The 20559-nt window shown below is 33.9% G+C and overlaps 1 non-coding gene across 1 annotated transcript; it reads left to right on the forward strand.

Moving 5' to 3' along the window:
* The first annotated feature begins 10353 nt into the window (after window positions 1-10353).
* Window positions 10354-10460, forward strand: LOC139865413 (small nucleolar RNA R71). The gene has a single exon (XR_011764935.1). It is a non-coding gene; the product is annotated as a small nucleolar RNA R71 (small nucleolar RNA).
* Window positions 10461-20559: the final 10099 nt, after the last annotated feature.

The raw sequence follows: 20559 nt of genomic DNA on the forward strand, positions 1-20559 counted from the left end.
ATACGGTTAGGGTTTACGAGGACCCAAACCGGCAAATGAAATGCCGGTTTGGCACTTCACTGACAAACCGATCTTTTAAACATTGGTTTACCTATTTCTATAAAAAAATTTTTGTCAAAAACCATTTCTTAATTACTCTAAAAAATAAAACCATTTAAAAAAAAATATTCTCGAAAACTCATTAGGAACACATCCGCCTAACTTTGAGTAAAAAGTAGTAGCTGAACAGGAAAACCACATCCATTTACCAATTTATGTCATGCATCTTATAAACGCCTTAATTTAATGGCATGTAAACAACTTTGTTAGGATAACTACATAACATTAAAAATTATTCTAGGCTTAAAATATGGGGAAGATGCGATACATCGAATTATGAAATTTAAATTAGAGTGACGGTAGTATATACTCACCGTTGTTGGTTGCCGTTTGCGGGATATGTAATCGGAGGTGCTGAAGAAAATTCAGCGGCCATCAGTATCAGTAATATATACATTTAGGTTTAAGTAGAATATATTTTATTATTAATGGGCTCGATCCTATATAAATCTTTCACATGGGATAACTTTTTGGTGATATTATTTTTAATAGAGATTTATCGAGACGTCAATTTTTCAAACAAGCTATAACGATACACTCTAATAGTAATAAATAATATTATGTCCTCACAAGTCACAAGGCCAGCTTACTGCCTACCATTTAATGGTCATGGGTATTAAATTTCAGGTCGCAACCTGTAATTTACTTGTCATGACCGGTAAATTGTACCCTGCGACTTGCGATCGTCGGGCAGTTGCGAGTCGCAATGTTCGCAAGATCTAACCTTGCGACTTGGACTTATCCGGAATATATTTTCAGATAAACTTTCCTAACATGTTTTAGATTTTGTAGATTTTTTTAGATAACGTTTTCACATCAAAAATATAGCACCACCATTTTTCTCATTTTCAAACATAAAAACTCACACTAAAAATGTGTTGGTTGCTCCTGATTACTGTGTTAGTTTGCTGTTTTTGTATTGTTTGGTCAGCGATAACTCTTTGTTTGTTGGTTTTGACAAATATGCATGCTTCACAGAAGACCATAGTGACTGGTAGTTTATATGAAGGTCTATACATCTTCAGTCATTCTAATAAGGGTGTAACAACCCGACTTCGATATACTAAAATCACGCCTTAACAAAAAACTTTTCTGAATCAACACATCTGGACGGCGTCCAGTTATCTGGACGGCGTCCAGCAAAGAAGGCTTGGACGGCGTCCAAATGAACTACCGGGTTCTGATCTGGATGTCCAACTTACTCGAGCGGAAAACCCGCTTCCCGACACTTTTAAACGAAACTCTTTTCACAACATGTTAACATAATTAAAACTAAGAAGTTTCCACCATAAAACCAAGTTTTACAACATCGGGCCCACATCGGCCGTTTTACGAGTTTCGTACAAAAATACAAGTTCGACCATAAGGGTTTAAATTCCAAACGACACCTAGAGCATGGTGTTTGGGGTTAAACTACCCACATATTGGCCAAACTTCAAAAGCTAAACATGTCCAAAAGCGTCCCCTATCAAAACAAAGCAGGATCACTAATCCAAACGAACGCCATTACCCTTGTCCACGCCGGAGCCTATAAAAAGATAAACAACGAGAGGGTAAGTTAAAGCTTAGTGAATGCAATAATTATACATATATGTAACAACCCAACCCGTTATCCAACTTAAACGTGAATTTTTTTTATATACAGAACAGTGCGCGGCGCGCAGCACCTTAGGGTGCGTGGCGCGCACAGGCCAATTCAGCTTCTGTCCGGTTTTGTAAATTTTCAAATAAAGATCTCCCACTTCCCGACATATTTAGGCGAAACGCTTTTCACAACATGTTCTAATATGTAAAATTAACACGTTTCAATAATAAAACAAGTTTTACGAACCGGGCCCACATATGGCCGAAATACGAGTTTCACACAAAATGTAAGTTTCGACCACACTAGTTTAAATTTCAAACGACATTAGAGCATGATGTTTGGGGGTTAAACTACCCAAATCTAGGTCAAACTTCAAAAGCTAACACTTCCAAAAAGCGTCCCCTATCAAAACAAAGCGGGATCTCTAATCCAAACGAACGCCCTTACCCTTCTCCACGCCAGAGCCTATAAAAAGGTAAACAACGAGAGGGTAAGCAAAACGCTTAGTGAATGCAATAATTATACACATACATATATAACCTACTTACTTGCAATCACTTACACAATTACCACATACACGCTAGCATTTAAATTAGCATACCAACGCAAAGTATAACGCTAAACCTCCGATAACACAAGCTAGCACAACAATAGCATATAACGTGAACGATATAATATGCTACACTACATTACATAACCATGGTTATCCAAAACACAAAGGGAACGATTCTCACGAATGAACCGTTAGCCACGCAGACGCCACTAGTATGCATCACTAGTCCCTTGGGTGGTATCGACGCCCGAACTTAAAACCCACCCGTCACGTGAAATGTGGTATCGAACGCCCGAACTTTAAACCCAAACTTCACGCCCGCACACATACATATGATATGGTATCGAACGCCCGAAATTTAAACTCATATCACATGCCACACATGAGAATGAGGGATCGAACGCCCGAACTTTAAACCCTCATCCCATGCTAACACGATGTGGTATCGCATACCCGAACTTAAAACCCACATCCCATCTCGCACAAGTAAATACATTACATACACACATGTATAATTATTCCACTCACCTTATTGCCTTTTGGTGAATGCTAAATCGAGCTCGCAACCTTCAACGTAACGCACCTATTACATTATACACAATATTAATCACACATTCAAGTTGGTGAACCAACTTACTCGCCACCCAAGTGTCATTTTGACCCATATCAAGGTTAGCACACCCATTTTGGGTCATCAACACACCCAAATAACACCCACTTACTTAATATCAAGGTGTGCTAGTGATTAACTAACCAATTAAGACTCATAATCACCAATTAACACTTTGAAACCCTAGGTTAGTTATTATTGAGTCTTCATGACTCAATCTTACCCAAGAACCCTCAAAATCAACAATATTAGGTTTTATGTTTATCACTAACTTAAACCCTAACCCTTAAACAAATTAAAATAAGGAAATCAAAGTTAGAGCTTACCACCATAATCACAACGTAGCTAGTGATTAGATGAAAAACTTTAACACATGCGGTTTGGCCCGAAATCAACTTCTTCCTCTTTGATTTAAGCTTTCTCTCTCTCAAAGTGTTTCTCACTCTAGAATTTTTAATTGGAGAGATGAAGTGGTTGGTGGAAATATTGAAAGTGTTTCATCCACCACACAACTGGCCATTTACAGCCTTGAACTCGTCCTCAAGTGAAAAGACAAGAATGCCCCTCATAAACTTTCATTTAAAAAGCAGAAAACTGTGCACAGGGCTAGTGCGCTACGCGCACCTATAATTGTGCACTGCGCGCACCATGCTCTTGACAGCTTCTGACTTCTGTTTAAATATACAATGCAATCCACACCTTATGTACTCTATTTACAATCGGTACAATAATTATTTGGGTCTTACAACTCTCCCTCACTTGAATCGGAGCGCATCCTCGCGTTCCAAGCCGCATGACAAGAGGGAAGATAAACCAACACAAACTCTTCGGGCTCCCATGTAAACTCGGAACCTTTACTATGATGCCATTGAACTTTATAAGCCCTCATCTCTTTGTTCCTCAACCTTTTCACCTTTTCATCGAGTATAGCAATCGGCTCCTCAACATACTCTAACTTGTTGTTTAGCTCAATTTCGTCTAATGGCATCCATGAAGAATCATCCGCAAGACACTTACGGAGATGGGAAACATGAAATGTATTATGGATCCCCGCAAGCTCTTCGGGTAATTCCAAACGATACGCAACTTCACCAACACGAGCCAAAATCTTAAACGGCCCAATAAACCGAGGAGCTAACTTTCCCCGTTTTCGAAATCGAATAATACCCTTCCATGGCAAAACCTTAAGCATCACCATGTCACCTTCTTGGAACTCAATCAATCATCTACGTTTATCGGCATACGACTTTTGTCTATCTTGAGCCGCTTTCAAATGAGTCCGAATCATCTCAATCTTGCTATTCGTCTCTAGAACTAAATTGGTACTCCCGATTTCTCTTTGACCCACTTCACCCCAACAAATCGGAGTTCGACACCTCCGCCCATAAAGCATCTCATAAGGTGGCATCCCGATACTAGTATGATAACTATTATTGTATGAGAATTCCACCAAGGGCAAATGCTCATCTCAACTACCACCGAAATCAATAATACACGGCGGTAACATATCCTCTAATGTTCGATTCGTACGTTCGGTTTGACCGTCCGTTTGAGGATGGTACGCCGTGCTCATTCTCAATTGTGTACCCATATCTTCATGAAACTTGATGATGTAGCGTGAGGGTACGAAATAGTATTATTTTTACTAGGAAATACTACAAAATATGACACAAGTTTTATTAATTTACGGATGGGATATACCTAAACCTTGCTACAACACTATAGGCAGTGTACCTAATCGTAGAGTAGTGTAGTTTTTAGTAAGTCCGGTTCGTTCCACAGGGAGCTGGTGATACTTACTATATTTTTAACTATATTTATACAAAATATATATAATTATATAAGTAGTAATATTATTATAAAAGGGGGGTTTTACCGTTTAATGACCGGTTTGTCGATTCTATATTTTAAGCGTAAAGATAAATGACGATAATTTAAGTGCGTAAAATAATGACAATAAATAAAATGACGGTAAATAAAATTGCGAGTAATAAAATGACAGTAAATAAAGATACGATGAGAAATATAATAAAAGAATTATGCTTATTTAAACTTCCGTAATCCTGATGTTTGACGTGTTGATTTTAATTTATTACCATGGGTTAATTGTCCTTTGTCCTGGTTTATTTGATACGTCTATCTGGTTTTTGTCCATAATAGTCCATCGGTCATAAATATAAAGTGCGAGTATCCTCGTCAAATTACCCTTATACCCGAAGTCAAATATTCCAACTGATTAAGGATTTAAACTGTGACGCAGTTATCACTTCTGTCAACAATTACACCAGTTATCACTGTATGTAATCCACCCCTGTTTTAATTAGTTTATGAATATTAATTCATCCACTTGATCAGAATGAATAATCAATTACCCAACCCAATTGATTAATTAAATGATTATAACAGATTCCATATGAACATCACTAAATAGGACAACCATAATCATTATTAATTATTAGGTTAATTAATTTGAAGATAGGTTCGACAGACTCCAATGAGTTGTCACTCAATTAGACAATACCCCTCATCTATTAATAGTCAATAGTTCAATTTCTACAAGTGTCGGTCTTTTGCCCAAACCTTAATTATGGTCCAAAGTTCAATAACCCCTTCTTAATATTTTAGCCCAACATCACGATTACTTCGGCTCAAATAAGCATAATAATAACTTAGTTACGATACATTAATTTAAAAAGGAAGAACATAGCTTACAGTGGTGATTAATCGCGTAGCGTTACACGGGCAGAGTTTCGACTTTAAAACCCGTAAAACATTTCTTACAATAACCCAATTATTATTAATCTTAAATTAAACTTAATATTATAAATATAAATATAAATTACATAAGAAAGAAATAAGATTGGAAAAAGGTGTATCTAAATCATCGATTTAGATGGCCTTTTATAGGCAAATGATAAATTGAAATTTTCACTTATGACCCCTGAACTATGCTCAATTAACAACTTTTTATTATTTAATATTATTCTTATTATGAATTATTTAAATATTATATTATATTCTTGTGCATAGTTGACTTGTACTTTCAGCTCCGTTGCGTCGAGCGTTGAAAGTTGGCTCGGGTACCGGTTCCGGATTTTCGAACGTCCTTTCGTATAATTTAATATCTTGTACTTTGCGTTTTGTAACTTGTACTCTTGTCATTTTTAGACGTTTCTCATCAATAAATTGAACCACTTTAATTGTATCTTGTACTTTTTAGCTTTTCGGACCTTTGTGTCTTCAATTCGTCGAATCTGCCTTTTGTCTTCACACTTATTTAATATAAACGAATATTACTTGAAAATAGAACAATTGCAACTAAAATCTTGTCTTTCTTGAGGGATAATGCTATGAAATATATGTTCCTTTTTAGCCTTATCAATATCCCCACACTTGAGCGTTGCTTGTCCTCAAGCAATACAGTCTTGAAATACTAGAATCACTTCTTTATTCTTCACACTTTGTACATCAGTGATTTTGATATGGCGGTATAAACAATGGTAGTAACGATATGGTTTACAGTCCCACATGACTATAAAAATTTAGATCCATTAAGGAAATTGGATCTTTATGAAAACATCTGATCTTTTGAAAATTCAAGCTAGATTTTACCCTAGACAAGTTTTCTGATTTGATCCATCATCGGTGTTGCAAAATATATTTGTGGATCAATATTTTGGCTAAAACTTTTAGGTTCGTGTAATCCACTGCTATCCCGGTATCGGAAAGCACACATCCAGTTTACTTGTTCCGTATATTACCTTTCGGTAAACTACCGTCCGGTTGTAAAGGAAAGCGATGAACAAGAAACTGTTAAGGCAATGTCCCGTGACATGCAGATGATTATGGTCTTATTAACGTGTCGGATGCTAGAACTATCCTTGGTAGGAGCGATAGTAAAGATCATCCTATAATTTTTCGGTCTGGCACAAGGTCCTGTCTCCGACCATGCTATGCAACCACCGTTCTTACGGTTGACACCCGATTTGGTTCAGGTGACCTAATGAATTCCAGGTGAATTTCTTAGGATTTTACGTTCAATGGTAATGAACGCATTGAAAATGGTTTTTCAGAAAACAAATCGGTTTGTATTTTTGATCAAAATATTTTCTCGTTCATGCTCGAGTTTAGATATCATCGAATTCCATGAGTTTGAATTCTCAATCTTTAAGGTCAATCTCTAGGATTGAGTATTATCAGTCTTAAAAGCTGATTTTTAATCTTTAAGGAGATTATCCTTTTCTGGGGATCTGATTCATTAGTCTTATCAAGCTAATTTGCACGGTGCATCCCCATTGTACGAGATAAATCCTTCTCATGGTTAGGATAAATCTGACCACTTGGCGACCCTGTTTGATGCTGAGGTCCGTGGATTTCCTGCTGATTTTAGTGATGACTTTTCTAGATTTTTCGTCAACCTACAGCTGGTCTGGACGACAACTTCATGACCTAAATCAAGAAGCGCGTGTCTTTTTCGGAAGACTTTACTTCCTTTTAATGATGGAATTGATTCATCGTGTAGATCCATCTTTCTTTCAAATGTATTACAGTAAACCGGGTAAAACTGATTAGTATCGTCCAAAGCAAAAGTACCTGCAATAATCTTGTACAAAAATATGTGATATATGTTTTAAATTGAATAACTTGGTACATTCTTCCCACACTTAGTTTCTTTCTTTGCCTTTTTATTTTCTTCTTTTTCATTTTAAATGAATTCAAGCGTTTTAGGGTGTTTCTCAATTTATGTCCTTTTCGAGGTAACGATAATTTCGGTATTATCACCTAGTTTTCATCGTTCATAAATATGTATAAACATGATTTTGAGTTCATTTAATTGAAAATTTTTCAAATTTTCACAAAATTTGGCAAATAAACTAAGTGTAAACCCGAGAGAATTTATAACCCTTCCCCACACTTGAGATCATGCAATGCCCTCATTTGCATGAAATCAGACTATAATTATAAATTCATGAGGGTGATTAGTGTAGAAAAGTGATTAAAAATACCCAGTTTGTAAGCATATTATTTTACATCACATTTGATATTTTGCGCCTTGTCATCAAAATTAGTAGCTTTTTGTTGAACTTAATGACAGTCTTTGAAAGTGCGCTGTTTTACCCTGTTGTGTACATAACATAAAATACAAACATATATACATATTTTTGAAGTTTGGTATATAACCCCTACGTTCAAAAATTAATATAATATTTTTTTTTTTTTTTTTTTTTTTTTGCATACTTTAGATCAATAAAATTAAATGATAACAAAATTTGTCGCCCTGCCCTCGGGTAAAGCAATTTCGGCTCAACGACCTAGTCTTTAACTCACGACGAATTTTAGAAATCATTTTTTAAACTTAATGAATTAAAGTAAATTTTGTTTTTAAAAACTTAAATTAAAATGCATATTAATTTCATAAAAAAAAACCTACAAAACAAAAATTCAGAATGGAGGGAGAAAACTAGTTCTTTAGTGTCTGCTAGCGGAAAAGACCAATCGGGTTCCATTCTCGAAACTACACGAGAACAGAACAACTAACTCTAGATAGCATTTTCTTTTTAGAACATTTGAATCTCCCCACACTTAGGTAGCCGTGGTGTCAAAATTGTGATTAACTTCATCGTTAATTTCTCTTGGTCCATAATCAACTTGCATATCCGTGACTTTTTCTTTTAGCCATTGGTCGGATTCCTGTGTAATATCCACAATTTCAACTAGTTTCTCCTTTTCTTTAGGTGATAGATTGGATACTAACCGGTTACATAACTTAAAGTTCCCCTTGGTTCTAGCATCGCGAATCCGTTTAATAAGTTTCTTCATTGAACTATTAATAACGGGATCATTTAATTTCGTATCAACAACGGGGTTCTTTGTTATCATGTCATCATTAGGTGTTACTTCATTTTCCCCACACTTAGGCGTTTTATTATTATTAAGCACTACCGTTGGAGTTGGTAAAACAACATGGTTGTTACCAATCGTTTTTGCTGGTTCAATGGTTTTGGTTGTTGGAGATTTAGACTTTCGAATCATAAAGGTGATCGATTTGTTACCACTACTAAGTGTCATTCTTCCATTTCCTACATCAAATAACGCCCCGGTGGACGCAAAGAATGGTCGACCTAAAATTAGAGGAACGTTTGGGTCATCTTCTATGTCAATGACAATAAATTCGACTAGAAAGGTTAAATTACCTACTTGAACGGGTAGGTTGTCAGCAATTCCAACTGGGTGCTTAATGGTTTGATCAAAGAGTCGAACACTCATATCCGTTGAACTTAACTCACCTACACCTAATCTCTTATATAATGAAAGAGGCATAACACTCACACTTGCACCTAAATCTGCTAGTGCATCATACATGACACAATCGCTAAGTAGACAAGGAACAATAAATTCACCCGGATCACCTACCCTAGGTGGAGGTTTTGGTGGAACTGTCTTCACCGGGTTTATATTTACGGCTTTTGTTTCTTGCACTTTCTTATTCTTTTTCTTCTTCTTCTTTCCAGAGGTATCACAATCTTTATTACCTATCACTTGCTCATACTCAACTCCTTTTCTTGGAAACGGGATGGGTGGTTTGTATGGTGCCACCACTGGCTTTACATACTCGGGTGGTGGTGGTGTAACTTCTTCATTGTTACTCTCATCTAAAACCTTCCCATCTTCTGGTGCTGGTTTTTCAGAATTCGTTGAAACCATATTAACATTCTCATTCCGAGGATTTACTTCAGTATTACTCGGTAGCTTTCCTTGTTCCCTCTCACTCATCATGCTAGCAAGAGTACCTACGAGTTTTTCTAGATTCAAAATGGAAGCTTGTTGAGTTCTTAATGACTGATCAAATCTCTCGTTCGTTTGGGTTTGAGTTTCAATAAATTGTGTTTGAGATTCAACTAGCTTGAATACCACGTCTTCCATATTTGACTTTTTCTCTTCGGTTTGTTGTTGTGGTTTATATAAGCCAGGTCTTTGTTGATTGAAAGTGTTGTTTTGAGTTGGTTGGTTATTCGGACCTTGTTGGTTGTACGAGTTGTTGTTGGGTCCATTTGGATTGTAAAGAATGTTTTGATTTCGATTAAAGTTTAGCTTTGGCGGTTGATAATTATTCTGATAATTATTTTCCGGCCTTTGGTTCATATAGGAAACATTCTCTCGTTGTTCCATCGTTAGTTCAATGTGACAATCTTTCAATAAGTGTGGTCCACCGCATTGCTCACAACTGATTCGTATTGCGTGAATATCTTTATTCATCTTTTCCATTCGTCTTTCGAAAGCATCTATTTTTGCTGAAACGGAATCAAAGTCATGGCTAGAATCGGCTCTAGCCACTTTAGATGAACGAAAAATATCTTTTTCTTGGTGCCACTCATGCGAGTGGGAGGCTGTGTTATCAATAATTTTGTAAGCTTCATAATGGAACCACCAGCTGTTATGTCGATGTCTTTTCGTGTAGCAACGTTGACACCTTGGTAGAATATTTGTACTATTTGATAAGTGTCTAAACCATGTTGAGGACATCCTCTCAACATCCTTCCGAATCTTGTCCATGCCTCATATAATGTTTCATTTGGCTTTTGCGCGAACGTAACAATTTCTCCTTGAAGTCTCACGGCTTTGGATGCCGGAAAGAATTGTTTAAGAAAATTTTCAACTAAAACATCCCATGTGTCAATCGCCCCTTCAGGTAACGATTCTAACCAATCTTTGGCTTCTCCCTTTAAAGTCCAGGGAAACAACATGAGATAGATTTGTTCGTCTTCTACTTCTCGGATTTTGAATAGTGTACAAATTCTATTGAACGTACGAAGGTGTTCATTCGGATCTTCATTCGGCGCACCACTGAATTGGCATTGGTTAGTTACCATATGTAGAATTTGTCCTTTGATTTCATAATCTGGCGCATTAACGTTTGGCTTAATAATGGCATGACCTTGGCCCGTGCGTGTAGCTCTCATTCGGTCTTCCATACTTAGAGGTTCTAGATTTTCCATGATTGGAAGTGTTGTATCCGAATCACTAGAGGTTTCTAATTTAATGGTTTCTTCCTCAACAATCTCTGTTTGAATGATTGGTGGTTCTGGAGGAATAATTAGTGGATCAGGGTCTCGGAATTGTCCCTGAGTATTCTCCGGATTCTCAATTGTGAGGTTTGTTTCAAAAACTGGGTTATCGGAAATTTGAGTTTGAGTACTTGGTCGACTGGATGACGATTCTAAAGAAAAATCAATGGCGGCGATATTTGCTAAATGTCTTGATCGAGTTACAGGTGGTGAACGTATGACCGGCGACGAACGTCTTGCTCGGTGCATACACAGAATATCCTATTAGTTATAAAAATAATAAGAAAAACTTATATAAGCTATCCAATTAATAGACTTTTCTGATTTTTGCCCACGTTTCGAATAGCCAAAAGATGCAGCAGAGGGGCAGGATTCGTTTGGTCTCAATATAATTGAGGACTGTTTGGCTCCAACAACCCGGTCCACGTACAAATCCAACTATTACTACGAACCAGAAAAATGTCAACGTCTATTAACTTAACCGCTTAAATAATTTCTCTTTCCGTTTAAGAAATATTAGATTAGATGTAGATAAAATTCTATGTCCTATAACTAGAATGACGAGAAATAAGGAAGAAATAGATTGCGCGTCGAAAAACGAAAAAGGCGAAGAGTGGCTTATAAGACTTTAAAAACACGCGATTAATCCAACCTTATAACTATCACTATCTTAAAATTAAAACTACAAATAGAGATTACTAATTGGAATTGTAATTGATACATAGGTAAAAGGCATCGAAAAATAAAAATAAGAAAATAACTATGGCAAAACTAAACTTAATACTAAAAGTTGCGACTATAGTCTAAAAATCTAAAGGTAATAAAACTAAAAATAAAAAAATAAAAAAACATTTTTTTTATAGACAAAATCTTAAAAAAATATTTTTTTTAATAATTTTTTTTTTTACGTTTTTTTTTTATTTTTTTTACGTTTTTGTTTTTTTTTTTACGTTTTTTTTTGTTTTTTTTACGTTTTTTTTTTTTAAAAACGATTTTTTTTACAAATTAATAATTTTTTTATAATTATTATTTTTTTTCAAAACTTTTTTTTTTAATTCATTTACTATTCATGAATAGTAAATGAAAAGAAATTAATTAATTTACTATTCACATGAAAGCGATATGATAGAAATTATTAATTACAAGTTACATAATATACCCCTGAAGTATTTAATAAATACGACTTTTTAAAACTTTACGTATTGATTCTAAAATATTATTATATTCTATTTCAATATTATTATATTATTATATTCTATTTCAATATTATTATATTATTATATTTTATTTCAATATTATTATAATTAAAAATATAGCGTTTTAGCGCTCCCCGGCAGCGGCGCCAAAAACTTGATGTGTGCAGCGGGGTGTACGAAATAGTATTAATTTTTACTACAAAATGCGACGAAATATGACACAAGTTTTATTAATTTACGGATGGGATATACCTAAACCTTGCTACAACACTATAGGCAGTGTACCTAATCGTAGAGTAGTGTAGTTTTTAGTAAGTCCGGTTCGTTCCACAGGGAGCTGGTGATACTTACTATATTTTTAACTATATTTATACAAAATATATATAATTATATAAGTAGTAATATTATTATAAAAGGGGGGTTTTACCGTTTAATGACCGGTTTGTCGATTCTATATTTTAAGCGTAAAGATAAATGACGATAATTAAAGTGCGTAAAATAATGACAATAAATAAAATGACAGTAAATAAAATTGCGAGTAATAAAATGACAGTAAATAAAGATACGATGAGAAATATAATAAAAGAATTATGCTTATTTAAACTTCCGTAATCCTGATGTTTGACGTGTTGATTTTAATTTATTACCATGGGTTAATTGTCCTTTGTCCTGGTTTATTTGATACGTCTATCTGGTTTTTGTCCATAATAGTCCATCGGTCATAAATATAAAGTGCGAGTATCCTCGTCAAATTACCCTTATACCCGAAGTCAAATATTCCAACTGATTAAGGATTTAAACTGTGACGCAGTTATCACTTCTGTCAACAATTACACCAGTTATCACTGTATGTAATCCACCCCTGTTTTAATTAGTTTATGAATATTAATTCATCCACTTGATCAGAATGAATAATCAATTACCCAACCCAATTGATTAATTAAATGATTATAACAGATTCCATATGAACATCACTAAATAGGACAACCATAATCATTATTAATTATTAGGTTAATTAATTTGAAGATAGGTTCGACAGACTCCAATGAGTTGTCACTCAATTAGACAATACCCCTCATCTATTAATAGTCAATAGTTCAATTTCTACAAGTGTCGGTCTTTTGCCCAAACCTTAATTATGGTCCAAAGTTCAATAACCCCTTCTTAATATTTTAGCCCAACATCACGATTACTTTGGCTCAAATAAGCATAATAATAACTTAGTTACGATACATTAATTTAAAAAGGAAGAACATAGCTTACAGTGGTGATTAATCGCGTAGCGTTACACGGGCAGAGTTTCGACTTTAAAACCCGTAAAACATTTCTTACAATAACCCAATTATTATTAATCTTAAATTAAACTTAATATTATAAATATAAATATAAATTACATAAGAAAGAAATAAGATTGGAAAAAGGTGTATCTAAATCATCGATTTAGATGGCCTTTTATAGGCAAATGATAAATTGAAATTTTCACTTATGACCCCTGAACTATGCTCAATTAACAACTTTTTATTATTTAATATTATTCTTATTATGAATTATTTAAATATTATATTATATTCTTGTGCATAGTTGACTTGTACTTTCAGCTCCGTTGCGTCGAGCGTTGAAAGTTGGCTCGGGTACCGGTTCCGGATTTTCGAACGTCCTTTCGTATAATTTAATATCTTGTACTTTGCGTTTTGTAACTTGTACTCTTGTCATTTTTAGACGTTTCTCATCAATAAATTGAACCACTTTAATTGTATCTTGTACTTTTTAGCTTTTCGGACCTTTGTGTCTTCAATTCGTCGAATCTGCCTTTTGTCTTTGCACTTATTTAATATAAACGAATATTACTTGAAAATAGAACAATTGCAACTAAAATCTTGTCTTTCTTGAGGGATAATGCTATGAAATATATGTTCCTTTTTAGCCTTATCAAAACTTATTTCAAAACCGAGATGTAAAACGAGTGTCTCGATCCGAAATAATAGATATAGGAACCCCATGCCTCGATATCACCTCCTTGATAAATAATTTAGCTAAAGTATCCCGAATGGGAAGAAACAAGGCACTTTTCGTTAACCGATCAACTATCACCCAAATCGAATCAAATTGGGTTGATATCCATGGTAATGTGATCCCATTTCCATTTCGGGACTTCCAACGATTGTAACTTACCATACGGCTTTTGGTGCTAGGCCTTAACTTGCAAACACGTGACACATTGTTCAACATACTTTACAACATCACGTTTCATGCCCGACCACCAATACTCTTTCTTCAAATCAAGATACATTTTTGTCACGCCCGGATGAATGGAATACTTTGACTTATGTGCTTCATCAAGTAGCACTCGTCGGTAATCTCCCATTCTAGGCACCCACACTCTTCCTTGAAAAGATAACAAACCATGCAGACCTAAGGTAATAAACTCCGTTTGGCCCACTATTCGTTCCTCATGCTTGTTGTTAACAAAAGCTTCAATTTGAATCTCACCGAGCATTACAAGAAAATCGTTAGTAATAATCATGCTTAACGACCCTACTCGTATTGCCGGGTGTTGACTCTTCTGACTTAACGCATCCGCGACCACATTTGCCTTACCCGAATGATAAAGTATTTCACAATCGTAGTCTTTTACCACATCCATCCATCTACGTTGACGATAATTCAAATCTCGTTGATCAAAAAGATGTTTTAAGCTCTTGTGATCCGAATAAATCGTACATTTGACACCGTACAAATAGTGGCGCCAAATTTTCAACGCATGAACAACCGCCGCCAACTCAAGATCAGGAGTCGGATATCTCATTTCGTGTTCCTTTAATTGTCGAAAGGCGTAAGCGATGACTTTACCTCTTTGCATTAGAACACACCCGAGCCCATTTAAAGACGCATCACAATACCGTCATTTCTTCTACCCCTTCCGGCAATACTAACACCGGAGCTTGACATAACTTCTCTTTTAACAATTAAAAAGCAATTTCTTGCTCATTCTCCCAATTAAATCTCGGGTTCTTTCTCGTTAATTTCGTTAATGGGGAAGCGATCTTAGAAAATTCTTGGATAAACCGACGATAATAACCGGCCAATCCGAGAAAACTTCGGATTTTCGTAGGCGTAGTCGGTCGTCCCCAACTCTTTACCATCTCAATCTTCCCCGGATCTACTTGAATACCATTCTTGTTCACAATATGACCAAGGAATTGAACTTCCCTTAGCCAAAATTCACATTTGGAGAATTTTACATACAACTTCTCCTTCCGCAATGTCTTTAACATACTGAAATGTCCCGTTCATATCGATTATAAACGTTCCATATTAATTAATTTTGTTGCGAGGTTTTGACCTCTATATGAGACGTTTTTCAAAGACTGCATTCGATTTTTAAAACAAACCATAACCTTTAAAATATTACGATGATTATCAAATAATGATAATCTAAAATATAGCGTTTTTACATGACCATTACATAATGGTTTACAATAATATTACACAACAATATATATGTCTTCGAATGCAGTTTTTAAACAATATTATACAAGCATGCTGACTCCAACTCTTGTCCATAAATTAGCATGCAACAGCGGAAGCTTTTAATAATTACCTGAGAATAAACATGCTTTAAACGTCAACAAAAATGTTGGTGAGTTATAGGTTTAACCTATATATCAAATTGTAACAATAGACCACAAGATTTCATCTTTCAATAACATGCAATCTGCATAAAAATCATTCATATGGTTGAACATCTGGTAACCGACATTAACAAATGCATCTAGAATATCCCCATATATAAATATCAAAGTACTAAAGAAGTTCAAATTCTCTGACTGGGGCGTGTCAAAGCCCATAGATCTATCTTTAGGATTCGCGTCAATTGGTGGCAATTATAATAAAAACCAATTCTTAGGCTACCAAGTTCAACAAGGGCGATATCCGGTATAACGATTCAACATAGAATGTAGTTTCAATACTTGTATCTATTTTGTAAATCATTTTCAAAACTACATGTATTCTCATCCCAAAAATATTAGATAGTAAAAATGGGACTATAACTCACTTTCACAGATTTTCACTTCGTCGGAAAAATAAGACTTGGCCACGGGTCGATTCACGAACCTATAACAAATATGTACATATATATCAAAGTATGATCAAAATACATTCACAACATTTTTATTACATTTTAACGATTTAAGTTTATTAAGTCAGCAGTCCTCGTTAGTAACCTACAACTAGTTGTCCACAGTTAGATGTACAGAAATAAATAAATATATATATATTATCTCGAATCAATCCACGACCCAGTGTCTAAAAGTCTCAGACTCGATCACAACTCAAAGTATATATATTATTTTGGAATCAACCTCAACCCTGTATAGCTAACTCAAACATTACTGCATATAGAGTGTCTTTGGTTGTTTCAAATAATATATATAGATGGGTCGATATGATATGTCAAAACATTGTATATGTGTCTATGGTATCCCAAGATTACATAATATATGTTAGAATACATGTATAATACAATATAAGTTGGTTAAGTTATGATTTGTATAGATTTGTTACAAATTTCACGTAGCTACAACAAACAAAATTATCCAATCTTGTTTTACCCATAACTTCTTCGTTTTAAATCCATTTTGAGTGATTTAAGTTGCTATGGTTTCATATTGAACTTAAGTTTATGAATCTAAACAGAAAAATTATAAGTTTATAGTCAGAAATACAGGTTACAAATCGTTTTTGTAAAGGTAGTCATTTCAGTCGAAAGAATGACGTCTAGATGACCATTTTGGAAAACATACATCCACTTTGAGTTTAACCATGATTTTTGGATATAGTTTCATGTTCATAATAAAAATCATTTTCGTAGAAGAATAGCTTTTAAATCAAAGTTATCTTAGTTTTTAATTATCCAAACCAAAACAGCCCCCAGTTTTACTACGACGGCGTATATCCGGTTTTACAGTGTTCTTCGTGTTTCCAGGTTTTAAATTATTAAGTTAGCATATCATATAGATATAGAACATGTGTTTAGTTGATTTTAAAAGTTAAGTTAGAAGGATTAACTTTTTTTGCGAACAAGTTTAGAATATACTAAACTATGTTCTAGTGATTACAAGTTTAAATCTGCGAATAAGATAGTTATATATATATATATATATATATATATATATATATATATATATATGAATCGAATGATGTTATGAACATCATTACTATCTCAAGTTTAGTAGGTAAACCTACTGGAAGTGACAAGAAATGATCTAGCTTCAAAGGATCTTGGATGGCTTGAAAGTTCTTGAAGTAGGATCATGACACAAAAACAAGTTCAACTAAGATTTTTACTCGAATTAAGATAGTTTATGAAACGACCCGTCAAAGTACACTTGACGACCATCGTTATCTTGGTCCCATAGCTTGATCATAACTCTATATGAATTTGATATATAACCTTGCATTCTATAAAGGAAAAACCATACATTATTACTTAACCAAAATTTGACCAAAACAAAGTCAACAACATCCACTATTAAATGTATCAAAATAGAATGCAAGCTAATGTTTAACAAAAGCTGCCATCATAAATATGCAGACTCTCTAAGCACAGCGGAAGCAATCAATCATGAACCTGAGAATAAAACATGCGAGTAACTGTCAACAAAAATGTTGAGTGAATTATAGGTTTAATATTGCAAACAATATTTAAATTTAAACCATAAAAATTTATGTTTGAAAATATAAAAACCCCTTTTTGGACCACAAAATTATATGCTAGAAAACATATAAAAACATTATTCCATTTTCCGTGAGCCACCTGGTAACCACTTAAACATTTATTTACCCTTACCAAACACAATAAATAATATACACCGAACAAGTGTATCTTCAACTAAATACGAAGTACTAAACATTCCGATTACAAATTGCTAGCGCGACTAGCTCGAAATGGGGTTGTCAAACCCGATAGATCTATCCGTAGGATTCGCGTTCACCAGTAGAAATCAGTGATTACAGTTACCAGACTAGGGAATATTTTTGTTCAACTCACAATGAATAATTTAAATCAACTTCCACTTGTGTCCAAAATATAAAATAAATTGCATGTATTCTCATCCCAAAAGAGTTAAAATAGAAAAATGGGACTCTAACTCTCCTTAATAGCAAACGAAGTAACCACAGAAATATGCGAACAGCAAACGAAGTAAAGTGATCAGGAATGATCACAACGCCGACCTATAAATAAAGCAGGTCGATATAAATAACTAACTTAGGTCAAGTCTTAGTATGATAGCTATTGTACATGTTGCAAGTAGACATAGAACAACACTCAACATGCATCGGTTTGATCGAAACAGCGTACGGACACACACTTTCTATTTTTAGAAAGTTTCTATTTTTAGCATGTTTCCATTTTTGGAAAGTTTCTATTTTAGGAAAGTTCCTATTTTAGGAAAGTTTCTATTTTTGGAAAGTTTCTATTTTTGGAAAGTTTCCAAATTTAGAAAGTTTCCATATTTAAAAAGTTTCTATTTTTAGAAAGTTTTTAAGTTAGGAAAGTTTTCTTATATGGAAAGTCAACAAAAGTCAACCGAAAGTCAAAGTCAACCGAAAGTCAACTCAAAAGTCAACCTTGGTCAAACATAGTCAACATTAATTTTAAAAGTGTAAGTTGTAATAATAATATAAGTTATAATGTTAATTAAAGTTAAATATGTATAATTATGTCATAATATAAGTTTAAACAAATTAAAATGAATTATTAAAGTTAACATAAGTTTAAATGATATAATTAATATAACATAAGTATTTAATTAATTAATTAAATATTAGTCATAATATAAGTATTATTAATTAATAATAAATTTTAAATCATATCATAAGTATTATTAATTAATAATGAATTATTAATCATATCATAAGTTTCTAATTATAATTATTAAATCATAAGTATTTAATAATTAAATTATAATTAAATAATAACTAAGCCTTATAATAATTAAATAATTAATTAATCCTTATTTTAAGTCTTATAATATTAATCTCATAATATAAGTTTAATACTTATCATAAGTATTTTCCATTAATAATAAAAGTATTATTAATCGTAAGTTTAATTAAAATGTTAATTAAATCATAAGTAATTATTAAATGGTATAATAAATACATATCATAAGTCTTAAATTATAATAATTACTTTTTATATCATAATTAATTTAATAATAATGAAAATCATTATTTATATCATAAGTTTTAATAATTAACCATAAGTTTTAATTAAAAGTTCATCGGGTCATATCTTGAGCCCCGGGTGTCGGTTTTCGGTGAGCCTTATATATATCTCCGCATAATCAAACTATCCAACACATTGGTACACTCAAGAACACACCAAGAATAGTAAGCAATTCGTGATGATCAGCCGTTACACCACTTGGAACTTTAATCCGTTCAAAAACATGTTTTAGTCATAACGGGTGATCCGTGGCTCGGATTTAGATGACCCGAACATGAAAGTTCATTCCATCATCAATACTAACACACTAGTACACCCTAAAGACTCCAAAAGTGGTCACAAAGTCGGATCAAACCTGGTTCAATTCGTTTTCACAATTTAATCTCAACAAAACACCATTTTAATCATAACTAGAGCTCCGGGAATCGAAATGACATGAATCCGGAGTCTAAAATTAATGTCTTGATGAGAGAAACTCATCTAGACACTTTAATTTCACTTTTATATCAGTTACATAACCAGAAATGAACGAAAATTCTGCTGTCCCAATTCAATCAAACCGAAAACATATATATTTGAGCATTTCTATGCATACAATCATCAATACAATAACATGTAATCATCATACTATCAATATAACATACAAAATCAGAAAAATATAAGAAAAATCAAAAAGCTAGGGTTAGGGTTTATACCCTAATCGAGAAAAGATTAATGTAGACGCGTAGAGGAGAACGTGTAGAATCCGATTATGCAAACAATTAGATGATTCAGGCTTTTAATTGTTGAAGATGATGATGTTTGTGGCTGATATGGGCGACGGCTCAAATGGGAGAAAAGAGGGAGAAGAAAAATTGAGAGAAAATTAGGTTTGATGTTAAAATGCCAAAATGGGAATAAAAAATCAAAAATGAGAGAAACAAGGCTAAACACCCCCCTCCTCTTGGGGTGTCCGGACATTTGGTGAGGGCTGGGCCCCAAATGTGGGCCAAGTTCATAAAATGATGGATTGCTTTTAGCCCGAACGCTCGATCGAAGCCCAAAACGCGAAAACACGACTACGCGATTGAAAATTCGGAGAGATAACAAACACGCGACGAAAAATATATATAAACACTATATATATACATATGACATTAAAATATCATATTTAAAATAATTAGGACTTAAAAATCCCAAAAACTCGACCGTTGGTTTGAAAACCGAAAAGATTCGC

Source organism: Rutidosis leptorrhynchoides, chromosome 8, assembly GCF_046630445.1.
Source record: "Rutidosis leptorrhynchoides isolate AG116_Rl617_1_P2 chromosome 8, CSIRO_AGI_Rlap_v1, whole genome shotgun sequence".
Taxonomy (NCBI): Eukaryota; Viridiplantae; Streptophyta; class Magnoliopsida; order Asterales; family Asteraceae; genus Rutidosis; species Rutidosis leptorrhynchoides.